At 35.2% G+C, this 17458-nt stretch overlaps 1 long non-coding RNA gene across 3 annotated transcripts in view; it reads right to left on the bottom strand.

Annotated features, from left to right (window-relative positions):
- Positions 1–365: 365 nt before the first annotated feature.
- LOC105471584 (uncharacterized) overlaps positions 366–17458 on the bottom strand; it is a 30797-nt gene continuing 13704 nt past the window's right edge. For 2 of the 3 annotated variants that reach the window (XR_981234.2, XR_011610664.1), the window contains one exon: positions 366–443. This is a non-coding gene — a long non-coding RNA (uncharacterized lncRNA). Of the gene's footprint in view, positions 444–15284; positions 16124–17458 lie in introns of those variants that run through there. The other variant, XR_011610665.1, reaches the window with a different exon arrangement.

The raw sequence follows: 17458 nt of genomic DNA, 5'->3' as shown, positions 1-17458 counted from the left end.
AACTTTCTTTTTCTATAGAAAATGTAACACCTAAATATGTTGAGAAGTAGGGCTTGTTAATAAAACAAACAATTGTGTTTTGTTGTGTTTGAGGATACATCTAATCTCAGCTGTTATTACCCTTTTTAAAATTTCCCATTGCTTCCTAAGAAAGTCTCAATTCTTTTGAGTGAATATTTTGCAACACCTGCAAGAAGAACAGAGAGATAAAAATGCAGGTGTACCTGAAAGGGGTAAGAAATCAAAACTCGTTTTTGTTAAATGCCAATGAAATGAAATAAAACTTACGAGACATGCATTGGTAGAAAAGTATATTGCAATAGACACAAAGAATCCAATACTACCTCATTCAATATTAAGTTGCAGTGTTTTCCCCATTGTGTCAAGGTTTAAGCACATACCACAGTGTATTAAACATGATCCATAGGTATTTTTGGCAGAAGCTGGAATGAAACAGACAGTAAAAGCATTTTCAGAATTGCAGTGATGGTTGTTAAGCATTCTCAGATCTATCATAAGGTATTTTTCCTTTCTAAATCATACAGTGCAGTTGACTGAATCAGTAAATTTAAAATGAGAAAGAAATAGATACTGGTTTGCTACAGTTGCTCTCAACAACCTAATCTATTCACTATGGGTGTAATATTAGTAGACTAGTTCAATAAGAAATACAATGGGGGTGTTAATTTCTTAACATTTATGCAAAAAAATAGACAAACAAAAAAAAACTGTGAAAAGATAGGTGTGTCCTTATGTCACATGTGAAAAGACCGCATAACTTTCTAATCAATTAGGTGTTTTTTGGCCATGTTTTATCAGTCTTTTATTATTTTTATTTGTTTTTATTTTTTTGAGACAGAGTCTCTGTCTGTCACCAGGGCTGGAGTGTAGCGGAGCGATCTAGTTTCACTGCAAGCTCCACTTCCCGGGTTCACGCCATTCTCCTGCCTCAGCCTCCCGAGTAGCTGGGACTACAGGCATCCGCCATCACGCCCGGCTAATTTTTGTAGAGAAGGGGTTTCACCGGCCCCAGTTTTATCAGTCCTATACTACCTGCATTATTTTAATGTAAAGGCTTTAGAAATCTTAGTGCTATCCTGAGTGAGTATTTTGAATAAACAGTCTTCCGTTTGTTGAAGAGGAAACTTTAACAAAAGCTAAATCAGATTGGATCTACAAAATTACCTGGAGAACCTAACAAAGCTGAAACACACACACACACACACATTGCACAGCTACAAGATACAACCTGCTAAATGATGTACAGTGCTGATACTGTCCTTTTTACTTATTAGTACACCTTATTTGCTAAAATCACTAATTATTCATGTTGTAAATCCAATAATCCACAGAAAGTCTTTTTACAGTGAATAATGCTATCGGAAAGTTACAGTTCATTTGCTCTAAAGTGGAGCTGGTGGTGGTCCATCAAGTTTAAATGAGTCTTCCAAACTCTCACAACTAGTTAGGAACAGTCCTTTCACTGAAAATTAGTTCCTCTACCTCCCTAAAAATAATATTAAATTTATGATATAACACTATCTCCCTAGATTTGTGAGACATAATAAAGTTATTTGAAATCTTTCTCCTCTCGTTGACAGTTTCACCCTTTTGCTTTGAATCCTCATAATTTACTCAAATATTGTGGAGGTAAAAATTCACTTTACAAGTAAAACTGTACATACTTGCAATAAAAATTCCAAAATGTAGGGATGTCTATATTCCTTAGCAAAAAGGTATTGATGAAATAATTCCATTCTAAAGAGTCAGAGATAAAGTAATATAAATGGCCAATTTTTTTTGTTTCATGTGTACAGCAGCTATTGTAGACAGTAGGTTGAAAACTAAAGTTTGAATATTATTTTCTTTCAGTAACCACTTTTATAGAATTAGATTTCTAGCGACAAGGGGCTATGTTAAAATTACATGAGAATAAAAGTTTTATAAAAGCTTCCTTTGCAGAACAATGTATCTTCAAATCGATAAAGACTATGTGCAAGCCCTGATAACTGTGGTTTTCCCATTTAAATTATTTGTTTGTTTATTTTAGCTCTATCATCTCTTCTTGTTTATAAATTTTAAAAAAAGTTCATAAAATGTTCTGAAGTTATGTTTTTCTATATCATGTTTCTCCCATTTGGTTTCTACAATTTTCCAAAATGCATATAGATTGAGGAACCTGTGGCAGCATAGCATCATGGACAAGACCATGGCTTTGACATTGGATGGTCTCAGTTTAAACTCTGCTTTCATCATTTCACAGAGGATCATTTGAAGCCAGTCATGAAATAGTTCCATTATGTTACTTTATCTTAAACAAAAAGAGTGAGGTTGCCTAGTCATATATTGTGAGGATGATATGAATAGATATTTATTTATGGCACTTGAAAGACTGCTTTGACCATAAAAGTATTCAGTAAATCATCTATGGTCAGCATGAATCTGAGAAAGTTCTCCCACCTTCCATTTCCAAATTTACTAAGTCACATAATATGTCTTTGGAAAAAGGCCACAATGCAATAATGATGATGATTATGACAGTAGTGACAACCATAACAAGGAGAATATGAGGAAGGAAGAAAAGGAGTAAGATGGGGAAGAAAGGTTGGGTAGGGGAGGGAAGAGTTGAGGTTTTCTTTTCTTTTTTTTTTTTTTACAGCTGACTCTCAGACTGAAGAATAATTACATCATCTCTTTTACGTGCATATTTCCATTTCCATTTTACAAACAAGGACATAACAAGCTTAGAGAGTGTGGTGGTTTTAAAGTATGCCCGCAAATTTAGTGATACTCCTTCCTTCCACAGTTGAAATTTAATTTTCCTTCCCTTTAATTTGAGGTGGACTTAGTTACTCTCTTGTAATAAACAGAATATGGTGGAAGAGATGTCATGCCACTTCCAAGACCAGGTTATAACAGAAATTGTGGCTACTTCCTTGTTCTCTTTAGGATCACTCACTTTGGGGAGGCCAACAGCCATATCATGAGGACGCTCAAGCAACCTTACGAATAGAAACATATGGCAAAGGATGGAGACTTCTGGCCAACAGAGACTGAGACCTCCTGCCATCTTGACTGCATTTTATATGAAGCCTTATGAGGGACGTGAGTGAAAACCTCCTTGTTATGCCACTCTCAAATTTATGACAGACAGAAAAGGTAATAAGTATTTTTATCCATTAAATTTTTTGTTGTTGTTTCTGTGTATTTTTTTTTTCTGTATTTGTCATGCAGCAATAGATAACTAATACAGAGTTTATGAAATTTGCCTATGTTACTGAGCTACGGGGTTGTCAAAGAACGATTGTAAACCGGGTGCATTTGAAACCAAACGTCAGTAACTTTTCCAACACAATAGGAAGGCCTCTTGCGAAAAGTTTTTGTAAAAGGAAATTCCCTAGAGCTAGCCATCTCTGGGTGAGGCTGCCTTCCACATTGCTTTGAAAGATGGCATTCAAAATTTCAAAAGTTGGGTTATGCGATCCCCCCATTTTTCATCCTCAGCAACAGGAAAATAATTAAAAAGAAATTTCAATATATTTCCCCATTGTTTTTGTCATTTATTCCCAATCTTTTATATTATTATCATTGTTTGTTTTATTGTTAGTTTGATTTACTTATTTTTTCCTGGGTAAAAAATATCCAAACACTTCCTGTCTCCCTGGGCCTTAGCCCATATAACTCTGTTATAAAGTATCTTTTTTTTCTCCCAGGCATACTTAATGTATCTTTTCTTTTCTTCTTTCTTTCTTTTTTTTTTTTTTTTTGAGACACGCAGTCTGGTTCTGTGGCCCAGGCTGGAGTGCAGTGGCCGGATCTCTGCTCACTGCAAGCTCTGCCTCCTGGGTTCATGCCATTCTCCTGATTCAGCCTCCCGAGTAGCTGGGACTACAGGCGCCCGCCACCACGCCTGGCTAATTTTTCTATTTTTTTTTTTTTAGTAGAGTCAGGGTTTCACCATGTTAGCCAGGATGATCTCGATCTCCTGACCTTGTGATCCACCCGCCTCGGCCTCCCAAAGTGCTGGGATTACAGGCGTGAGCCACCGCGCCCAGCCTAATATATCTTTTCAATACATCTTCTGTTTTTCCATCAGATCTTGTTCATAATGTTGAGGTAGCCTATTGTTACCCTATGTTGCAATTATTCCTGTTTCTGTCAGCTTCCTTCTTGAGAATTTGACATACTCATTCTTAGCTTCTTGCAATGTCTAGCCTGTAGCCTGACACAGAGCATTTTTTTTAGATGAATAAACTCTCCCTCCCAACTTGGCTCACTACATTATTTTGCCAATTGGCTTTCACACATTAAAGGAAAACCCATTGTAAACACTGGCAATGGTCTGGGCTTAAATTAACCTAAGGCCAAAGTAATAGATATTTTTCACAAGTCCAAAAGAAAAAATAAATGGTATGTTAGAACATCATCTTTCTTACTGTGTCATAAGATGAATTAAATTGTGTTAGTATTTAAATAGGTAATATCACCCAGATCTAGAGAGTGTCTGTGTGCAGGGGTGTGTGTGTGTGTGTGTGTGCGTGCACACACACGTGCGTATTTGTGTCAGAAAAGCTTCTTATGTGTTTTGAAATGGTGGGAAACAATAAACAGGTCTCTATAAGACAAATCATATAAAGTAATATAAAGGAAATCTGGAAGAATGCATCCAAATTCAGCTGCAAGAATGAATTAGAGAAATTAGTTAGAGAAAATGGTTGGCAATTACAGTGCAAGGTTGTATTTGACCAACCTTTGAACCGAATTGCCTCTGTCCTTAGGAATAAGAGGGCCATGGCAAATAGAAAATACTTTGTTCCAAGGCTGAAATATAGGTGTGTTGTCAGAAAATAAACATATTTATGCAGCAAAGTTACTTGCATATATTATGGAAACTACCTCTGAAATGCAGAAAATATTGTTACCTTTACTGATAGTCATTTGGGCCCCATTTGACTGCTGATTCAACTCAAATTCAACCCTTTCTTCCCAGTCATCTTCATCTAGATATCGTGACTGGGACACCATGCTTGGAGGTGCAGCAGCAAAAGAGAAAATATGAAATCCAGACAGGAGGAAGAAAAAGACAGAAAGATCTTGGATCACTGTCCAGATTTTTGAGCCATGGCACCAGGCTTGCACTGCCTATTTTTAGACTTCTTGTGATGTAGACCATAAAAACCCTGTTGTCCGAGGGCGCAGCGCCAAAGGCCTCTAAACCAGGGAGGTTCTGATTAATAACTGGTTTTAGATAAAAATGTAGACAGCCATCACATGCACTCTGGGTTCTATGAGACTTTGCTGGGTTCTATGAGACTTTGCTGTACTCTAGTCCCAGAGCACTTTTTTTTTTTTTTTTTTTTGAGGTAAAAATGTACTTTTATCTCAGTAAGGGAATTCAGCAACCACACAGAATGGAAAAGGTCGGTCAGATGGTTGCCTTTCATAAAGCAGTAGCACCTCTAAGGCTTCCAAATGTTTGCTTTATAAACTACCCTCAGCCTGTCACTTACAATTTCCATTTTCATTATAAATCAGCAGCAAAATGTGCCGACTGTCTGTGTTGCAGTAAAACACAGCTGTTTCCATTTGCTCTCCTATCAGTTTCATTCTCACATCATTCTGCATTGGAATGGAATTGAATCATTCATCCCCAGTACAAGAAATGTTCTGCAGTTTAGTAGCAGGCAAATCTTACTCTTTAATTTCACTTTTTTTTGGGGTTTCCCAATAGCCTAGAATGGGGACTTCAGTTTTCCACTCTGGCATTTGTAATATGGAATGTGTTAGTCTTCAGTATAAATAAAACAAACATCTGACTGCATCTTACTCTCACATGAAATTAAAAGAAGTTTTGCTAAACCCTGCGTTTCAAAATGTAGTAAGGTTCTTCAATTCCAGGTAACTGCATAAAGGAGTATCAGTTTCTGAGACAGGAAAAAATGTGGTTTGTATGTATATTGTAAGAGGTAGGGGATAAAAGATTAAATGTGAATTCTGATTATGATACTTCCAAAGAATCTTGCAATTTCTAGCCTGTAGACTAACACAGAGCATTTTTTTAGATGAATAAACTCTCCCTCCTAACGTGGCTCACTACATTATTTTGGGTATTATTTAATAACCATTTTGTTCATAGTGCTGTAGATTTTTCAGATATTGACAACATACTATCTCAGATCTTTAAAATATATTCAAGTAGACATTATCAATATCTACTTATACATAATGAAAGTGTGAATTGGGAAGATTATTAATATTAACTCAACATCGTATAATCCAGTGTCTGGAACATCAAAAATGCTTTTTTGAATGAATGAATAAAGATATCAATTAATAAGTTTTCCAGCTGGAATTCTAATTCACGCCAGTGCTGCTTTTCCAGAGTACAGTTTCTTACCCGTGTTTGCATCACTAGTTTTTGGAGTTAGGCTCTGCTCAATACAAAGCTGGTTATGTTGGGTGAACTCTCATCTATGTCCTGTGCTATTTCTTCACTTATGATTTCTTTTCATGCCACATTCTCAGGTAAGTTCCCATCCACAGGCATGGGGCCTGTCACTTATTGTTCATGGATACCTTCAGACTGAAGTCCAGTGGCATTGCATCCTCCACCTCCTGGGTTCAAGGGAGCATATCTGACTAATTTTTATATTCTTAGTAGAGAAAGGGTTTCACCATGTTGGCCAGGTTGGTCTCGAACTCCTGACCTCAAGTGATCTGCCCGCCTCGGCCTCCCAAAGTGCTGGGATTACAGGTGTGAGCCACCACACCAGACCCTGTTCATGGATGCTTTTAACGTTACACTTGCCATGAGGATACTAAGGGATATTGTAGTCTCTCAAAGGTTGGCAGATAGTTACGGGTTAAGGATATGTGGCATGAGCCAGGCATCAAGTCCACTCCCAGAGACTTAAAATTGTGTGAGAGCTCTGGGCACAGTCAGCTTCCCCTGGTTTACCAACTGAATAGATGGCTGGAGAGGGCTTTGATTTTACTGCTTCTTGCAGTTAGTGCTTTATACAGAAAACTTTATCATTCTAACTCAGCCCCAAATCTTTCTCAGAGATCTTTTTTTCTGTTCTCTCCACTTTTTTGCTTCTCACCCACATCGTTCCTCGTTATGAAGACTGATTACACTTCCCTCATTTTTTGTCAAAATAATACTTAAAAACACATCAACAAGAGGCCAGTTGCTCATCAAAACCAGAGTAAAATAATAATCAACAGAAATTTCAGAAACTCTTTTTGAGAAAAAAAAGCACAAAGCATTCCTTAACTTGGAAAGAAGAACAATATTTTTGGTCTTTCTCAGAAAAAATCAAAATTTATACTTTTCTACCAATAACTGGGCCTCTAATATAGCAAATTAAAATAAAAAGATTTTTTAAAAAATTTAACATTTTTATTTTACTATCCAGGATTATAAAAAATAGACTTTTTTAAAGAGCGGTTTTAAGATCACTGAAAAATTTAACAGAAAATTCAGGGTTCCCGTATATCCTCTGGCCCCACACATACATAGCCTCCTCCTTCGTTATCAACATCCTGCACTAGACTGGTATATTCATTACAACTGATGGACCTACATTGAGACATCATTATCACTCAAAGTCCATTGTTCATATTAAGGGTCCCTCTTGGTGCTTTACATTAAATGGATTCTGACAGTTGCATAAAAACAGGTATCCACCTGTGAATCATACAGAATCGTCTCACTGCCCTAATAATCCTCTGTATTCCTCTAATTCTTCCTTCCCTCCCTTTCTTCTAGCTACTGGCAACTACTGATCTTTTTACCATCTTCATAGTTTTGCCCTTTCTAAAAATATTACGTGGTTGGAATCATACAGTATGTAGCCTTTTCAAATTGGCTTCTTTCACCTGGGAGAGTATGTTTACATTTCATCCATGTGTTTTTATGACTTGAATCCTCATTTCTTTTTATCACTGAATAGACTCCAGTGCCTGGATGTAACTCAGTTTATTTATCCTTTCACCTACTGGAGGGCATCTTGGTTGCTTCCAAGTTTTGGCAACCATGATTAAATCTGCTATTAACATTCGTGTGCAGGTTTTTGTGTGGACACAAAAGCCTTTGTTTTTCAAGTCCTTTTCGGTAAATACCAGGGAACACAGTTGCTGAATAGTATGCTAAAGTACGTTTACTTTTGGAATAAACTGCCAAACTGTCTTTCAAAGTGGCTGTACCATTTTACATTGCTTCTAACAATGAAAGAGATTTCCGTTGCTCCACATCCTTACCATCATTTGGTGTTATTAGTAGTCTTCATTCATTTTGTGCTGCTGAAACAAAATACCTGAGACAGGGTAATGTATAAAGAACAGAAAATTATTGTCTCCATAGTCTTGGAGCTAGAAAGTCCAAACTCAAGGTGCTGGCAGGTTCATTTGTCTAGTGAGAGCTTCTCTCAGAAAGGATGGCTTTTTTGCTACATCCTGGGAAGAAGAAGAAGCTGTTTCCTCATATTGTGATAGGCAGATGGGCAAGCTAACTGTGTGCTTCATAAAGTCTCTTTTAAAAGTTTCTTAATCTCATTTACAAGAAAGAAGCCGTCATGGCCTAATTACCTCTTAAAGGCCCCACCTCTTAATACTATCATATTGGCAACACCTGAATTTTGAAGGGGGCACATTTAAACCGTAGCATCAGTATTTGGAATTTTGGCCATGATAATAGGTGTACTGGGTATCAATGTTGTTTTAATTTGCAATTATCTAATGATGTATCATCTGGGACATCTTTCCATATGCTTATTTTTTCATGTGTATATCTTTTTTGGTGAGGTTTTCATTCAGATATTTTAACCATTTATTTTCTTATTGTTGGGTTGTAAGAATTCTTTGTATATTTTGGGTAACAGTTCTTCATCAGATACGTCTTTTGCAAATATCTTTTCCAAGTCAGTTGCTTATCTTATTCTCTTGACAGTGTCTTTTGCAGAGCAGAGATTTTTAATTTTAATGGAGTCAAGCTTAGCAATTATTTATTTCATGAATCAGGGTGTTGTCCCCCAAAAATTCATCATCATACTTATAGTCATCTATATTTTCCCTTGTTATCTTCTAGTAGTTTTATAGTTTTGTGCTTTACATCTTGATGTATTATCCATATCGAGATGGTTTTATAAAGGGTGTAAGTTCTGTATCTGTAGATGTCCAATTGTTGTAGTGCCATTGGTTGAGGACTGTCCCTCCTCTAGTGTATTACATTTGCTCCTTCATCACAGATCAGTTGACTATGTGGGTCTGTTTCTGGACCCTACTCTACTTTATTTCACTGATCTTTTTCCAGGAATTTTTATGCTTATCTTATGCAATGCTAACAGCAAATGGATAAGATAGCTATTATTACATTTATTTTGTAGATGAGAAAATTTAGGTCTTTAGGGGAAAATTACTTTGTCCAGTACCTGACCAAACTATATTCAAATTCATCTCTGTATTGCTCCAAAACTTTTGCTCATTCTATTAAACCAAATTCAACACTTATACAGAGGAATTGGAGTGGAGTACACAACAAATTGATGATTAGAATGAATTCAACATTATTTTATCCCACATGCAGTGGCTCCTTTCCCTTTTATTATATCATTCTTTATTCCACTCACATATTTTCAATCTTTATCTGTGTCTGGATCAATGAAAAATCGGGTTAAGAATTTTAATGGCTATCATAAGTGTCTGAATTATAAAAGTGGCAACATCTGAAATTGCTCCACATTTAAAGCAAACATAGTATGAATAACTTGAAATATTTACATATGGGCACATTTTTCTACTCATTTCCTGAGCATAGGACCAAATAAGATACTAATTATATTAAGAAGTCTCAGCTGGGCACAGTGGCTCATACCTGTAATGCCAGCACTTTGGGAGGTCAAGGCAGGGGGATCATGAGGTCAGGAGTTCAAGACCAGCCTGGCACAGTGGCTCATACCTGTAATGTCAGCACTTTGGGAGGCCAAGGCAGGTGGATCACGAGGTCAGGAGTTCAAGACCAGCCTGGCCAGTATGGTGAAACCCTGTCTCTACTAAAAATACAAAAATTAACTGGGCATATTGTGTGCACCTGTAATCACAGCTACTCGGGGGGTGAGGCAGAGGAACTGCTTGAACCGGGAGACGGAGGTTGAAGTGATCCAAGATAGCACCACTGCACCACTGCACTCCAGCCTGGGCAACAGAGTGAGATTCTGTCTTAAAAAAAAAAAAAGTCGCAAAAAGAACAATACCAATTATTTGCTTTTATAAAGCTCTTTATAATTCATAATATCATGGGAGGAAAAAAAAGTTAATTAAATGTGACCCAGTTTGCAAAAAAAGGTATCACATGTGCTTTTGCTGCTGGCCTATTTTTAAAGTGCTCAATGTACACACCCTCACTGGGGATACTGCTTGACAGATGAATCTGTCACTGAGAAAAATGATAATCATGTTATTAAAAAGTATCCTAAGAGAAATCAGAAAACTCCTTGTAAGTAATGCAGATTTATCTGAAATAAGATGTACAAAAGACTCATTAATATTTTTTGAGATAAAGTTCTTTATTTCCTTATCCTAAATTGTACACCAACAGAAGTTTAAAGAACATGTTATTGATTTGGAAATAGTATTTTCTCAATGTAAAGGGAGTATTTTGAAAAGGAACAAAATGGTGTCAATGGTTTAAAAAATGTCAAATGGTAAGCCAGCTTTATTATTCATACATATTATGTAAACTATAGACTATAATGATTTCAGGGAATTTAAAACATTTAATAATCAATTAATTGAACATTTTTTGCTTTTCTACTTCCAGCAGATATTGAAATTAGCTTTTTTTTCTATGTTATTTACTGGCCTATTTCAGCATATTCAGAAACATTAGAAGTAAATCAAGGACTAGATGCATCAAAGTAAAAGTGATTGTTGACTATTGAACTTGAATAGACTGTTAATGAATCTTAACTGAAGTACTTTACTTTCTTCAAATTTTAGTCTGCGTGAATGTGATTATAGTTTGAAAAGTGATTATAAAATTGTGTACTAGAATTTTGAAGTGATTTCTCAAGTGTTTCCCACATTATATTCACCCTTCTCTGAAGTAAATTGACACTTTTCCCTTATTCTCAGTTTTGAACATTACATTTGGACTTCAAAACCATTTTAATGAACCTCTTAAAAAATATAGCCATTCATTTTTTTAAATGCTTATTTCTTTTCTTTCTCACTTTCTTCTTGTCAAATTAAAGAGGAAAATCCTCAATTAATTTCATCTGTCAAAATACAGTTTTCTCCATTAAAATATCCTAATCATGCATAATAATAACAACAATTTTGGGGGTAATTATTTTGTTTGAGGCATGTTGCTAAGCCCCTTTATATGAATCACTTCCTCTTTTGCTTGGTTCTACAATTTTCTAAGTCATCTTTTCAAGAATATATTTAAGAGAGTGGCTATATAAGGAAATAATATTGACCAAATATTTTATAAGAATTCAACCTAATTAAATGCATGTTTGACTTTTTAAAAAAATATATTTATTTTAAACAGTCTTAAATAAATACAGATAAAAATTCCGTAAGGTTGATAATACAGAGAATAATTTTGGGTAAATAATAAACTTCCAAAAGGATATAATTCAGGCAACATGGAGCTAGCCTGGACTAGCTAATGCAGATAGCAAGAACTGGTTGGAATCTGAATAATATTTTTATGTAATGTGCATAGCAGTATTTTAAGGATGGTGAGGCTACTAGATATCTAAAATAAAAAGACAAAGCTGATTTTATTGTTCACTATAATAAGAGAGAGCTGTGCTGGTCAGTCATAGTCTCTGTGAGCAGAACAGAGCAGACTACTGATTTTATATAGAGATTCAGGGAAAAATGGAGTTCAGGGATTGGTAGATACTCCTTCTAGAAGTTTCAGTAGATGACATCATTTGTAGAATTGCAGTCACTAGGATGAGACTGTTGTTGCCTGGTTGGTATTCAGAGGCACACTTCTTAGAGCTATTGTGTTCACTGTTGACTGGCTGACTTTTTCAGAAACAAGAGATTCACTCAGTTCCACTGGAAGGAAATGTGTCTGTTTAACAGAGTGGTCACTGATCTATTGAATGGGTTGTATTAGTCAGGCTCAAACAGAGAAGCAGAATATGTGTAGACATATATGCAAATCCAATGTCATATATAGTAGGTGGTCAGAAAGGAAGCATCATGCGTGGGCTGGAATTTCCTGAGTATGGACCAAGTTATTGTCATAGGTGAGTTTCTTTCTCTCTCCCCAGGGAATTTATAGCCTTCTTCTAGGGGGTTCCAACTGAGTAAGTAATGCCCACCCAGGATAATCTCTCCTAGTTAATGACCATTTTTTATGGATTTTTGTTACATTATCTCTTCACAACAACAACCTGTATTAGGGTATAATTGGATAAGAAAAAAAGGAATATGCATGATACAAAATGGTTATTTTTCCCTTCCTTCCTCCAACTTTTGTAGGACAATAACTCTTGTAGTTTACCTACCAAATAACATAGGAGCAAGGATATTCCAGAGAAGAAAGTTTAGTCTACCCAAGGTGAAAACACAAAATCGTTACACGTTTTCTACGGGCACAGAACAATCAATCTTTTTGTATGCTTGCCGGAACTTTTGAACTGATCTTTTCCACTCTTTCCTCCTTTCTCTAATTTTCTTTTTCTTTTTATTCTCATAGCTTTTGTCATCCTTCATGTACTACATCAGGGAATGTATATGCTATAGCAGAATATGAGAGCAAAATACTTTTTTTTTTTCTTTTGGCCCAAAAGCAAAGGCCCTTGAAGAACCAAAAGCATTACAGCAGACATAAATAACTTTGAAGAATTTATCATGAGGACTATTGAGCCTTTATTATTCCTAATTTCTGCCTTTTAATTTGAAAACAAGTATTTTGTGGAGAATAGGCATAGATGGTAATATGGTCTAAATGGAAGTGATGAGTATATAAACAAAGGTGATTGTAGTGTAGAAAAGAGGTAGAGCACTGGAGAGCTGGCATAACCCCATATAAAGTTTATAGGATTCAAGATGAGAGGGAAGTTTTATATCCAATTTAGGATAATGTTGTACAGATGAATTGAGACATCTGGGATGGGAAAAATCACTATATCATATATCTTGTTAGGTAAGTTGCTTAGATTAAAAGACATTTTCTATGCCCAGTCGAAAGAGAGTAGATATCTCCTATGCTTCTGAATAGCACAGAAACAGCAGAGAACATTTCTGAGCCTCAAGGAACATTTAGAGTACGGCCTGTGTGAATTTAGGACTGAGGGTCAGATGAGTTAAAGTCACCTTGTTGAAAGCTTGACTGGGTCTTTGGCTTGATAAACACATCTGACCTCCACTCCCAAGTAAAGTTAAAAAGAATTAAAAACTCAGACATAATCTGATGGAAAATGTGGAAATCACTTTCGATATAATACCAAATTTGTGTCATTCTGCTAGAAAAGTGACTTAAAATAGAAATTAGAACTTATAGCAATAAAATTATATTTATTAAAATCCAAATACATAAAATGTTCATATACATAACAATTATCAAATCCTAAATTGTAATACTACTTACCATCTTAATGTTTTAAATAATTTATATATATAAATTATAAAAATGATTTTCATATATTGCTTATATATGTAAATTACATAAATGATTCATATATACATAGCTTATATATACATGGCATTAAAAATTGATATATTCCTATAATAATATAAATTATACATAACTGAATGGTGACTTTGGTCCTGTTCTTTCACTTTTTTGATATAATATAGTTGGTTGTGTTTATGAATGCTACCTGAAATAAGATCCCTCCCTTTTTTTTTTTTTTTAAGAATTTCACTCTCGTGAAGCATAAAAAGAATATGAGAATATAAGACTTTAAATCCTTCCACATTCTGCTGGTCAAAGAATATGTACTATTGTATGTAATAATACCTAAGTCATTCTTCCACTCTGAACTCAATCCAATTCTATTATTTGATTTTGGAAATGGATTTTGAACATGGACCTGTTTGTCTAATCTGATTATTATTTTCCTATTCTTTTCTATTTAAATGCTGAGTGGCAGAGCTATATTTAGGAAGGCAATGATTTCATTACACCAATAGAGGGAACTGCCTTTCTAACAAAAGAGCAAAAGCCAAGTTGGCTAAGCAAGAATATTTCCCATCACATTGAAGAAGCCACAAGAGAAATGCCGACAAAATGTCACCTCAAACACAGTGACAACAGGATTACAGAAATCTAATTAGCCATTTCATTAACTGAATCCTGTCTGTGGAGATGGCAAACAATGAGGACTCAGAAACATCCATTCATTAGAAATATATGAAACTGTCAAGAAGATTATTCCATAATTTGTTCCTTGTTTTTTTTTTCAGGTGGTGCAGATGGAGTTAGGGTGGTGGAGTGACTTATTAAAAGGTCATATTTCAGAAGTTGTTAAAATTGAGGACACTTTCAGGGAGCTAAATTTACTATTGTAGATATATTGACGATTATAACTTCGAAATCTTCTTTCTTTTTTTCGTCTCACATAAGTTAGTTAGGTAAATTTATGGACATGATGTACTAAGAGTCATATCTTGACAAAAATCATTAATAAGATGCTATTTATCTCAATTGCATCTTTACATAGCACTTACATTGTCAATGGATTGATTAAATGTAAACTCTTTGAAGACAGGTATCTCATTTTGCTTGTTTTTATAGCCATAGGTTTTAGTGTCTGAGAAACGTTTAAGGTAACAGATAAATGAGTGAAACAATTTTTTTTAAATAAACAAAAAATTTTAACCTCAAGAAGAACAAAGTGGTGTGAATCCAAGGGAAGTGAAAAGAAATTGATGGCAGGATTATAATTTCTGACTGATTGAAAAATTCACCTGTTCATTAATGTAATTTCCTGGTAACATATTAAGAATTGTCACTGAATTTTGATGAAGATGTTATTGCATATTAAAAGCATTGCAATAGAGGGCAGTCTAGTTTCTGCAGGTTGTACCTTTTTATTTTGGACCTGGTCAGTGTGTCTTCAATGGCTACTGTACATTATCATTGCACACAGTGTATTATCAAGCCAGTTGCCACTTAACTTGTGGAATTTGTGGCTGCTATTTTGTGACTTGGTTTCTCTCACTAGAAGAACAGGATTTTCCACTGGGTTGATAGTGAAATCTTGACGTTAGCCCATCTGCCTGCAGGGTGTGGTTTTCTTTTCTTTTCTTTTTTTTTTTTTTTTTTGAGACGGAGTCTCGCTCTGCCGCCCAGGCTGGAGTGCAGTGGCCGGATCTCAGCTCACTGCAAGCTCCGCCTCCCAGGTTCACGCCATTCTCCTGCCTCAGCCTCCGGAGTAGCTGGGACTACAGGCGCCCGCCACGTCGCCCGGCTAGTTTTTTGTATTTTTTTAGTAGAGACGGGGTTTCACCGTGTTAGCCAGGATGGTCTCGATCTCCTGACCTCGTGATCCGCCCGTCTCGGCCTCCCAAAGTGCTCGGATTACAGGCTTGAGCCACCGCGCCCGGCCAGGGTGTGGTTTTCAATGCCTCGGTGAAGCATATAGTTGTATTATTTAAAAGAAAGATGAACAGACGAAGGTGAAGGAGCATTCTTTGTCCACAAAAACGTGCAACCTTCACCCCCGCCAGCAAAAAACAGACTGTTATGTAAAAGTCTAAAAGACAGAGGCAAGAAAAGGCCTAGACAGATCTGAAAGATGTTAAGAATGGCCTTTCAGATAACCAAGAATATCAACTGAAAACACTTTTAAGCTATCTAGCTTCATTTATACAATTGAAGATATATTACTTCCAGCAAAGTAAAGAACAATTTGCTGACACTAAAGTTGTAGGGAGTTATTTGATTTTAGGCATGAAGTTTCACAGGATTACCAGGATGTTGAATACACTTTCATTCGAAGGTGGCTCCATTTACAAAGTATGGGAGCTGGTGCTGTGTATTGCCAAGACAACAATTACAACATGAGAAGTTCAAATGAGCAGAATGGCCATTTTGGTAATAGGCTTGATTAATTCGTTGATTGATTTAGGGGGTGGTAATTGTGTAGGCATCCTGAGGATAATGCAGAGGTTCTTTAAGAACAAAACTTTCAGCATGCCATCCTATATTGTATCACAGAATATACCACCAGACATAACAAAAAGCCAAAATTCTAACTAATTAAGCAACACTTATATCTCTATGAACCAACACTTTCCAGTAGAAGAGGCTGTAACTCAACTCTATAAGCTTAAGACATTGAAAACTTTAAAAGTTTGCCCATAGAAAAATAAAATTCTGCAAGAACAACACAATGCTATTCAGGACATTTAATTTTTTTCCACATATATTGAATTTGTTCAAAAACTAATTTTCTACCTAGAGCAGAAGCCACAGCAAACAAACAAACCTAATAATAGAATATTGGTTTAGAAGACTAAACAATGAGATTAATGAAGTAATGTATTGCATGGGAGAAAACAACACTAAAAATACTTTAAATAACAGAATTGGTTATTTTAAATTTAAAAGTAAAGAAAAAAATTTTTTTTAAAGTTTTCTTTAGGGTTTACATATTGTCAGAAGAAAATGTCATTTTTAAAGACTGAACTTGAGCTAGTATCTTTATAAAGGGATTGTCTATTAGTTACTTTATTGACTGGGATTAACAATGACCTTCTTCAGTTAAATACAGTTACTTGTTTGTTTGAACTGAGGTCTCAGATATTCTCCTGTAATTGATGTTGATCAGTATGAGATTATGAGCTTAAAAATAAAAACATACTTCTCACTGAAAATCAACCTAAGACAATATTTTTGTTCAATTCGAATTCCCATATGAGACTAAATCTTTTTAAACAAAACACTAGTCTTATGAAAAAAGCCTATTGTTATGTTAAAAAAATAATAGTCTCAATTTATTAATCTATAAAATGGGGCTAATAATATACACCTTTAAAAATGTTATACAAATGCTAGAGAAAACTAATAAGAATTTGGAAACAAAATTATATACTTTTCTCTGTCACTAATTTAAATCACAGAGGTCTTTTTAATCAAACTATCCAGCTAGCTGGAAAAATAAGAGCTCTCCTTTGTGAAAAGAAACTGACTGGCTGGGCCCGGTGGCTCAGGCCTGTAATCCTAGCACTTTGGGAGGCTGAGGTGGGTGTCATAGAAAGTATCATAGCAGGGAGACTTTCAGTTCCAAAATGGCAGCTGGCTTCCCTCCTACCAAGAGAAAACCTATATATATAAAATATATAAAAATATATTTAAACCTATATATATAAAATATATAAAAATATAATATATAAAAATATATAAAATATAAAAATATATAAAAAAATATATTTATTAAATATAAAAATATATTTAATATAAAAAATAATATATATATAATATATT

This window comes from Macaca nemestrina, chromosome 12 (assembly GCF_043159975.1).
Source record: "Macaca nemestrina isolate mMacNem1 chromosome 12, mMacNem.hap1, whole genome shotgun sequence".
NCBI classification, from domain to species: Eukaryota; Metazoa; Chordata; class Mammalia; order Primates; family Cercopithecidae; genus Macaca; species Macaca nemestrina.
Note: the sequence above shows the minus strand (reverse complement) of the source record. Positions and strands in the feature narration are given on the sequence as shown.